Below are 10,616 nucleotides of genomic sequence, written 5' to 3'. Positions count from 1 at the left end.
CAAATTTGAGGCTTTCATGCAAACTTTCATCTTGCAGTCCTTCAATCTTCTTATCATCAAACACAACATATACAGATTCCATAACAATGTTGGTTCTTAGATCGTAGACTCTGTATGCTTTTCCAACTGCATACCCAACAAAAATACCTTCATATGCATTGGAATCAAGCTTTCTATTTTGCTTAGTTTGATTCCTTAGAATATAACATTTGCAGCCAAAGACATGAAGAAAGTTCATTATTGGCTTCCTGTTCTTGAATAATTGATAAGGAGTCATGCATTTTTCTTGATTGACCAAAGAAATATTCTAAGTGTAGCATGTAGTATGTTAGGAATATGTTGTGAACTTGATGATTACATTAACAAAACACCTTAGTAGATTCAAATTAGTGAAAAATGTAGCACTCGACGGATGATCAGATATAGTCCCGACGGATGATAATTTGACATCCATCGAGTGAGTAGCTTATGTAACAATAAGTAATGTAGCACATTTCTGCAAACACCTTTGTATAGATTATGTAGTAGCATATAAGTCATGTTGACTTTAATTAGATATGCATAATAGGTTGATTAATTGTAAATAAAAAATGTCTTGTAATTCTACATAAGTGAAATGAAGTCAAGTGTCAAATAGCTACCCGACGGATGAGCAACAAAGCCACCGACGGATGATCAACAAAGCTCCCGACGGATGATCAACAAGGCAACCCGACGGATGATAATCATGTACCCGACGGATGATCAATTCAAACATCTGTTGACAGTGACAACACAGTCACATGCGTCGAGTGTTTGCAAAAGGAATGTGGCAGCCTATTCAGCTGGGTTTTTTAGAACAAAGAAGCATTACCATTTCCATGCTATTATGAAGATATTCAAAGATGCTGGAATAGAGTAATGAAGCAGCATGGTATTAGACTTGATAGGTTTTTTTTTATTATCTTGTCTTATTACTATGTAATCTTGGTGATATATAAACCAAGAGAAGCAAATAGAACAATAAGAAGACCAAGCAAATACATTCTCAGAGAAACAATTTTAAGTTGTATCCTGTAGCATTTCTCTGTAAGTTTAGTTGTTCATATATGTAAGCAGCTGCGAGCTATTCAAGCTTCACAGGGTTCTCTTGATATATATATATATATATATATATATATATCTGATGGATACATTCAAATCCACCCGAAATTTTTTAAAGACTTGTGTTTTTAATTACTTGTGTTTTGATTTATCTAACTCTTCATTTCGCATTTTGCAAATCAAACACTTATATATTGTTAAGTTAGAACCACTTTTAATTAATCTAAAAAAGTAGCCAAAATTACATTCAACCCCCCTTCTATAATTCTTGTTGTATTGTTAGGGACTAACAATTGGTATCAGAGCAAGCTCTTGAAGCACAAAGAGTTTAAATATCACAACAAACAACAAGATGAACAAGAAGGATGTTGGAGTCAAGATACCTTTTCTAGACAAAGATAATTACCATCACTGGAAGGTAAAGATGCATCTTCACTTACTTTCTCAAGATGAGGCCTATGTGGATTGCATAGAGAGAGGTCCTCATGTACCAATGAGAGCTGCAACTGGAAATGAGACATCTGTTCCCAAGCCAAGGCATGAATGGTCAGATCCTGATATTGAACAAGTCAGGAAAGACAAGAAGGCCAAGAATATCTTATTCAATGGAGTTGATGGTGACATGTTTGAAAACATCATCATTTCAAGACATCCAAGGCACTGAACAAGTTAGAGAAAACAAGATGCAGTTACTAATTCAGCAATATGAGCATTTCCACTATGAAGAAGGTGAAACTCTCACTAATATCTTTAGTAGATTTTAAAAGGTACTAAATGCTCTGAAGCGGCATGGAAGAGTCTATCAAGCCAAATACTCTAACCTCAAATTCATGAGATCCCTTCCAAAAGAATGGATACCAATGACAGTCTCCTTGAGAAATTCACAAGAATACAAGGAGTTTACACTAGAGAGACTGTATGACAATCTAAAGACTTATGAGCTTGAAATAGAGCAAGATGAAAGAATGGAGAAAGGGAAAAAGAAATGAGGGTCCATTGCACTGGTTGCTGAGTTAGAGAAAGAAAAGGAGATGAAGATAGAAGCTGTTGAGTCTCCTCCAAAGGTCTGTGAAAACAAGGGCAAGGGGCTGATAGCAGAAAATGAAGATTCGTTGAGCCAAGATGATATGGATGATATTGATGAACATCTAGCATTTCTTTCCAGAAGATTTTCCAAGCTCAAGTTCAAGAAGAACTTTGGAGCAGCTAAGCCAAATAGAAACATGGTGGATAAATCAAAATTCAAGTGTTTCAAATGTGGCTTGGAAGGGCACTTTGCTAGTGAGTGTAGAAAGTCAGATTCCAGCAAAAAGAAGTTTGAGCCTGTGGATTATAAACCGAAGTACTTTGACTTGCTCAAACAAAAGGAAAGGGCTTTTATACACAAGAAAATGACTGGGCAACAGATGGTTTGGATGAGGATGAAGATGTCAGCTATGTCAATTTAGCCCTAATGGCCAAGTCTGATGAAACAAAGACAAGTTCTTTAAGTAATCAGGTAATCACCACTAACCTTGCACATTTATCTAAAGCTAAGTGTAATGATGCAATAAATGATATGTCTACATAATTATATCATTTACGTGTTACACTTAAGTCCCTCACTAAGAAAAATGCTAAAATCAAAGAAAAAAAATTGTTTTTAAGTGACAGGAATAATGTGCTGGAGTCTTAGTTTATTGAATTTGAAAAATTGAGTATAGAATGAAAGATTGCCAAGGAGGAATTAATTGAGTCCTTGAAGAAAGAAGAAATTTTGAAGAAGCAGCTTGATCGTGAATAGGAGGTGATTAAGGCATGGAAATCATCTAGAGATGTGTATTGAGCCTTTTTGAAATACAGTCTGGAAAAAGAGTAAAGAGAAGCTAGAATCCAATTTGGTTGAAGGATTGCTAATGGATATAGACTCGACGGATGATGAGAGTCATCCATCGGATAATCAAAAAGGTTATCCGTCGAGTGAAATAAATCCTCATCCGTCGGCTGTGAGCAAACCTGTGAGTAAAGCCAAACTTGCCAAGTTAAATGAAAAATATGGATCAGTTTCTAAAAACTTTATTTCAGGAGAATCTAGTCAAGTGAAGAAGGAGAAGAAAGTGAATGTTGGTCATCTGTCCATCAAGCAATTGAATGACAGACTAGAAAAGATGGAGTTTAAAACAGAGGCTAAAAAGAAAAATAATAGAAATGGGAAAGTAGGGATTAACAAACATAACAACTACACACCTGATAAGTATGCTCCTAGAAAAATCTGTGTTAAGTGTGGTAGTGTCAATCATCTGTCTGTTAATTGCAAACTTGCCATGCCTACTTCCATGACTGTACCACCTTCTTTTCCCAATATGAGTGCTATGCCTTCTATGCCTTTGAATGCTATAACTACACAGAATATGAATGAACAATTTGCTAATATGCCATTTGCACCTAATCCTTATTATGCTGCATTTAATATGCCTCAAATGCCATTTAGCATGCCCTAATGGAATAACATGTTTGCAAATAGCATGCCATTCCCTATTAATCAAAATGTGCATGATAATTCTGTTTTAATGAATGGTTTCAAAGGTCCAACTCAGATGAATAAGGATGAATCTGATATCCCCAAGTCAAATGAGATCAAACCTAAGAAACAAAAGAAGAAAGCTAACAAGGAAGGACCCAAGGAAACTTGGGTAACAAAATCAACTTGATTTGATTTTAATGTGTGCAGGGAAACAGAAAGAATCTGTGGTACTTGGATAGCGGTTGTTCAAGACACATGACTGGAGATTCTACCCTGCTCACAAAGTTCAAGGAAAGAGCTGGCCCAAGTATTACTTTTGGAGATGACAACAAGGGTTATACTGTGGGATATGGCTTGATTTCAAAAGATAATGTCATCATTGAGGAGGTTGCCTTAGTGGATGGTCTCAAGCACAATTTGTTGAGTATCAGCCAGCTTTGTGATAGAGGCAATTCAGTAACCTTCACTAAAGAAGCCTGTGTTGTGACAAACACGAGGAGCAACAAAGTGGTTCTCACTAGAGTGAGAAAAGGAAATGTGCACCTAGCTGACTTCAACGCATCAAATGCAGAATCTGTTACTTGTCTTCTCAGTAAAGCAAGTCAAGATGAAAGTTGGATATGGTACCAGAAGCTATCCCATCTAAACTTCAAGACCATGAATGAGCTTGTAAAAAAAGAACTGGTTAGAGGTATTCCTCAAATAGAGTTTTTTAAGGATGGACTGTGTGATGCTTGCCAAAAGGGAAAACAAATCAAAGCATCATTCAGAAAGAAGCTTGATTTAACAATTGAAGAACCTTTGCAACTGCTACACATGGATTTGTTTGGACCAGTCAATGTGTTGTCCATCTCAAGGAAAAGATTTTGCCTAGTAATTGTAGATAATTTCTCAAAGTTCTCTTGGACATATTTCCTAAAGTCTAAAGATGAGGCTAGTGAAATCATCATCAATCACATAAGGCAAGTCAACAATCATCCTGATTTCAAAGTGAGAAGAATCACGAGTGGCAATGGGACTGAGTTCAAGAATTCTGTTATGAGAGTATTTTGTGAACAGAATGAGATTATGCATTAGTTTTTAGCAGCAAGAACTCCATAACAAAATGGAGTAGTAGAAAGAAAGAACAGATCACTTATTGAAGCTGCAAGGACAATGCTTGAAGAATCAAAGTTACCAACATATTTCTGGGCTGAAGCGGTAAATACTGCATGCTACACTCAGAATATTTCTTTGGTTAATCAGGAAAAATGCATGACTCCTTACCAATTTTTCAAGAACAAGAAGCCAACTCTAAATTTTCTTCATGTCTTTGGCTGCAAATGTTATATCTTGAGAAATCAAACTGATCAAAATGGGAAGTTTGATGGTAAAGCAGATGAAGGAATTTTTGTTGGATATGCTGTTGGTAAAGCATACAGAGTCTACAATCTGAGAACCAACATTGTTATGGAATCAATACATGTTCTGTTTGATGATAAAAATATTGAAGGACTGCAAGATGGAGATTATCATGAGAGCCTCAAATTTGATAATGTGGAGATGGTTAGTGATGACAGTGATGATGAAAGTGATCAAGAAACTATAACTAAGGATAGTGCAGAAAAATCTACAACCAATGAAGCTAATAACTCAACATCCATCGAGTTACAAAATGCTTCATCCATCGACAAACAATCTGCATCATCCATCGAGAGACAATCAACCTCATCCGTCGGAACTCAAAATACACCATCCGTCGGGTCATCAAAAGAAGCTGAAAGTCAGAATAGATCACTTACAGAAAGTCCATCTTTCTCAAATCATAGATTTACAAACCCAGGGGGAGTTTCTAATAATCAAAACTCAATCACACATCAAGACAACAATGAGGCCTCTTCCTCTAGAGCTAATCTACCTCAACAAAGAAAATGGACAAAAGATCACCCTTTTGAGCTCATCATTGGTGATGTATCTTCTAGAGTTCAAACAAGGAGAGCAACTCAAGAAGAATGTCTATATAGCAGTTTCCTATCCAAGGAAGAACCAAAAAAGGTAGAACAAGCTTTGTTGGATCCTGATTGGATTTTAGCTATGCAGGGGGAGCTAAACCAATTTGAAAGGAACAATGTATGGAAGCTGGTACCCAGAAACAAGAATCCAATAGACACCAAATGGGTATTCAGAAACAAGATGGATGAAAATGGCTTAGTAGTTAGGAACAAAGATAGATTGGTTGCTAAAGGCTACTATCAACAAGAAGGAATATATTTTGATGAAACCTTTGCTCCTGTTGCAAGACTTGAAGCCATCAGAATGTTCTTAGCCTATGCAGCTCATGCAAATTTCAAGGTCTTTCAAATGTATGTCAAGAGTGCTTTTCTAAATGGAGATTTGGAGGAGGAAGTCTATGTCAGTCAGCCTCCTGGTTTTGAAGATCCAAATCTACCTGATCATGTATACTATCTTTTGAAAGCACTTTATGGATTGAAGCAAGCACCTAGAGCCTGGTATGACACTTTGTCAAAGTATTTTTAGAGAATCACTTCACTAAAGGTACTGTAGACAAAACTTTATTCTTTAGAAATGTTAATGACTCTAGCATACTTGTTCAAATTTATGTAGATGACATTATTTTTGGCTCTACAGATGAAAAACTTTGCAAAAAGTTTGCCAAATTGATGCAAAGTAAGTATGAAATGAGCACGATGGGAGAACTAACTTACTTTCTTGGTTTTCAAGTTAAGCAAGTTAGTGATGGAATATTCATTAGTCAAACTAAATACATTTATGACCTTTTAAAGAAGTTTGAACTAATGGATTGCACATCTGCAAAAACTCCCAATGCCACTGCAACTAAACTTGAATTAAACACTACTGAAAAGTCTGTGGATATTTCAAGTTACAGAGGAATAGTTGGCTCACTTCTATACTTAACAGCTAGTAGCCCAGATATAATGTTTGCTACATGTCTTTGTGCTAGATTTTAGGCTGATCCTAGAGAATCTCATTTAATTGCTATTAAGAGAATTTTCAGATATCTCAAAGGTACACCAAAACTTGGCATTTGGTACCCTAGAGATTCTAGTTTTGATCTAACTGGTTATTCAGATGCAGTTATGCAAGTTGTAGAATTGATAGAAAAGTACTACAGGAACCTGTCAATTTCTAGGAAACAAGCTTGTGTCCTGGTTCAGTAAAAAGCAAAATTCAGTTTCTACTTCTACAGCAGAAGCTGAATATATTGCTGCTGGTAGTTGCTGTGCACAGATTTTATGGATGAATAACCAATTGCTAGACTATGGTCTGCAAGTGGAAAGAATTCCTATTTTTTGTGATAACTCAAGTACAATTGCCATTACTGAGAATCCAGTACAACACTCAAGAACAAAGCACATAGACATCAAGTACCACTTCATAAGGGAACATGTAATGAATGGTACTGTGGAACTACATTTTGTTCCAATTGAAAAACATCTTGCAGATATATTTACCAAGCCACTGGATGAATCCACCTTTTCAAGGTTGGTAAGTGAGTTAGGTATGCTTAATTACTCTTGAATCTTTTCAGATATTTTTCAAGTTGTAATGCAGACAGAAATTTAATTGATATTTCAGTCTTGGATGAAATTTTGGCTAAGTCAAAATATACATCCCGACGGATGATCATTATCCATCGAGTTCGATCATCCGTCGATATACAATTTGTCAATAAAATCAATTATTTTTCTGGAATATTTTATATCTCGACGGATAACTGATTTATCCTCATCCGTCAAATTGTCTCATTCTTAGTCGTTGATTTTCTGAACATTATCCATCGAGTATACTTATAGTTTGTAAGCATAACACGACGGATAAGTGATGGAATTTTTACAGTTTATTTTTAAACGACTATTTTGGGCAATTTTTATTGGTCACTTTATTTTACTTTATTACTTTGACAGTTATTTTTAAGATAGTATAAAAGCAAAATTCATTTTCACTTCTTTTTTTTTATCATTCTCAATTCATCTGCTCTAACTTCTTTCTTTCTCAAAAGCAATTACCCACTCTCTCTCTGCAACTTTTACTCTCTAACAATGGCACCAGTCATCAAAATCATGTCTCAAACTACCTTTATTTATGAGAAGAACAATTTCACGGCTCTAGTGAACAAGGGGATTCAGCAGTCTAACGACTACCACAAAATGATGGATTTTGTGCAGGGCTGTAAGCTCAAATATGCCATGTTGGAGTCTCCCACTATCTACTGTGAGGTTTTGGAGGAAATATGGACAACTGCCATGTACAACTCAACTGCAAGACCATCACCTTCACTATTAAAGGTAAGGAATTCTGTGTTAATAGTGACATTATTAAATCATGCTTTAAGATTCCTGATAATATTACCACTACTCCACACACAGACACTGATATTGTTAAAATGTTAAACTCTATGGGTTATGCACTCACCATCTCTAAATTAAGTGAAATTAGGAGATTGGGTCTTAGGAAAGAATGAAGTTATCTGTGTGATGTAGTCACTAAAGTATTTTCTGGTAAAATTAGCAATTTTGATTATGTTAATATCTCCATGCTCAACATGCTTTATATGCTAGTAACTGATAAATATTTCAATTTTAGTGATCTAGTCTTGTTTGAGTTGGGATTTAAGTTAGGTGAGCTTAATAAGAGAGGTAAGAATGTTTATTATGCTAGATTTTTAATGATGCTTGCTAACCACCTCTCTGAGGACATTGTGCTTGAGAACCCAACCAACAAGTTAGATTGTTGGGTTCAAGAAAGAAGAATTATTGCAGATCTCAATAGAGTAGATCACCACAAAGAGGTGCCACTCTTCTACTTTCCAGTAATGGAGGCACCTCAGGTAAGTGAGGTAATTTCCACTGTCTCTACTCTTCCAACCTCAACCATTTCTTTGCCTTCTAGTATAGCAGTGGCATCTGTGTCAATGACCAGACAGATGCCTACCCAAGCTACCAAAACCAAAGTTTCAAAACCAAAGACAAATAAAGCCCCCTCTGGTGTCTCTCAAAAGATGCCAGTTATAAAATCCACTAAACACAAAGAGGGGAGTGTGAAGGTGGGAAAGACAGGTGAGGGACAGGGTGAAAATCAAAGAAGCCCTAAGGATAAGGATGGTGAGTAGAGTGCACCTAAACCAAGCCACACCACAATTTTCCAACAAACTGTGGTTTTTAATAAGGATAAAAGCTCAATTCTAGTTTCATCCTCTCAAAATGATGTAACTATTGTAACAAGCTCTCAACCAGGAGCACAAGACAAAAGGGGTAGGGACACAAGTTCACCATAAACCTACATAAGAAAGAAGAAATCTAAAACCCTTGAGGATGCACAGGGTACACACACAGTGCAAACTGGAGCTAAAGACCCAGTCACTACACCTTCTCAAAGTCAAATTGATGTGGCTCCAATAAATGTGGAGTCACAACCAAAATATGTACAAATTGAAACACCTCAAACACCAAATTCTCCCACACACTCTTTGGATGTTGACATGATTCAAACATCACACCCATATTCTCCATCTTTGACTCTGTTGGAGAAGCCAAAAATCCATGCAAGTAAGCATCATCTTCAAGATGATTTGTTGGCTCACTTGCCATTTCTTTCTGAGACTGTTGAGACATCTATGCCAAAATTTTCATCAATCTGCACAGAGTCCATAATAGTTTCCACTCCAAACTCATTGATTTCTACTCACTCGATGGATTTTTGTAACGCCCCCAAATCCGGGGTCAAGGGATTTGGTCGTCACTTTGAAATCTCAATCCAAATTAACTTGTTTAATCAATAAACAAATGCCAGCAGAAGATATTTAGCAAAAATGACCCCAGACTAATCGAAGATCTTTAAAGGTTACAATTCTAGAAACAAGATATCCAAATTCCACAAATAAATTTTCACTTTCTTTTAAAACTCTTTTCAATAATTTCAAACCTTAAAACTTAACCCGCTAGTATAACTTCAAAAAGAAGTATACTAGGCCCAACTATAAAATACACAACTATAATATAATATAATATAAACAATTTTATACAATAAAACTTACACTAGTCCGCAAACCCTGGACCAATCATCTTCCAAAAGCTTTTTCCTTGCTTCCTCGAATTACACGGCTAAACAGCGTAAATATATCCTCACTGGTGGTTAAATTTAAAAACAGGCAAGTATGAGCAAAAGAAATGCTCAGCAAGATCATTATAATATATATATGGTCGTTTTGATATAAAACCGTCATCTACAATAGCGTAGAACATTTTAAAAAATCATAATTGGTGACACAGAAAATTTAATAAAGAATCGGATAATTGTTTCTCTCTGTATTCAAAACTCTTTTTGATATTTTTGAGTGAAATGCTTCAGCAATACTTTGAATCTTGAGGAGAACAACACTCGTAAAATAGTGTTTACGGAAATATCGTAAACAACAATAACAAGAAACAATGATTATGGATCGAATCAAAAACTTTACTCAGAACTGAACTTTTGAAATTAATACTTATTTTGATGTTATATCAAATTAGATATCAATACGAACTTTGATGCTCACAACCTACCTGCGCTAAAATAGGAAAGTCAACATTAGTCATCTACATTAATACCACCTTTGATATTAAACAACAACTTAAATGTCAACATCAATCAGCAACCGAGTTAAAAATGTATTCCACCTTTATTCAAAACCAAATCAGTTGATAAAACATTCCTTATAAGATCATCAAAAACAATATAATAATTTAGATTGGAATCCTCGAACGACGGTGTGTTGCCGTCGGTGATCAGTCGCGGAGCAACACCGGTATGCCGAAGCATATCCAACTAAACAAATGGGGCACCCAAGGCACATATCGGCCTAATGGTATTATATCCTGTATAATACCTAAATCTCCGCTGGACCGCCGCCACGGCCTCTTACGCAACCATCCAATCTTAAAACATTTTATTGAAAGGGGTCATAATACTCGACACCCTTATAAACTTTTATTCGCCCATTACTTGGGCAGCAAAACCAAAACAACGTCAT

The sequence above is a fragment of the Apium graveolens genome, chromosome 9 (genome assembly GCF_009905375.1).
Source record: "Apium graveolens cultivar Ventura chromosome 9, ASM990537v1, whole genome shotgun sequence".
NCBI classification, from domain to species: Eukaryota; Viridiplantae; Streptophyta; class Magnoliopsida; order Apiales; family Apiaceae; genus Apium; species Apium graveolens.
Note: the sequence above shows the minus strand (reverse complement) of the source record.